Genomic DNA, 783 nt, shown 5'->3' on the forward strand with positions numbered 1-783 from the left:
TTGCACCTGTGATTTCTCTCGCTTTCCTAATTTGATGAGTGGTATACATTGTTTTCCCAATTACTCAGTTTATCGTCTAAGGAACTAAATATTGGGTTCCTAAAAAATACATCATCATTTGTAAAACTCATTGTTCTCTGTTCTATGCCTCCCAACTGTTCTCTACAAAACACTCCTCCACGAACCCAGGAGCCCATTTTCACACCCATTCCCCTGGGCCGTGGTGGGAGAGGCTTGCTTCCGTGTATCCCTCCTCAAGAGGCCTCCAGAGTCCCTTAAAGAGTGACAGGTCTAGTCACATATCCTTTGATCCAGTTGAACCTACCCTGAGAAGTAACCAAAAGTAAATTTTTCAAAAGAAGGAAACAGCTATAATTATCATTACACTGTGAGGTTAAACACGTTCATTGAAATGTTGGGCAGGTCTTCTGACACCGATTGCTGTTCATATTCTATAACCCAGCAATCCCACTCCTTGAGTACTGTATCCCTGTCCAAAAAAACACTCATGCAAGAGTTTTCAGAGCCACCTCATTTATAAAAACCAAAAAAAACTGGAAAGAATCCAAATGTCCACCAACAGTAGAATAAGTCATTAAGCTTTAGTATGTCTCCACAATGGGACACTAGTCAATAAGGAGAATTAATAAGCTGCAACTATACCCACCAACATAGATGAATCTCATAAACATGACAATAAGCACAAGAAAGCAAATACAAAAGATGTGTCCTGTATATCTTCATCTATATAAAGTTCAAAACCCAGTGAACATAAAATTAGTA

Source organism: Myotis myotis, unplaced genomic scaffold (assembly GCF_014108235.1).
Source record: "Myotis myotis isolate mMyoMyo1 unplaced genomic scaffold, mMyoMyo1.p scaffold_m19_p_2, whole genome shotgun sequence".
In the NCBI taxonomy this organism is placed as follows: domain Eukaryota; kingdom Metazoa; phylum Chordata; class Mammalia; order Chiroptera; family Vespertilionidae; genus Myotis; species Myotis myotis.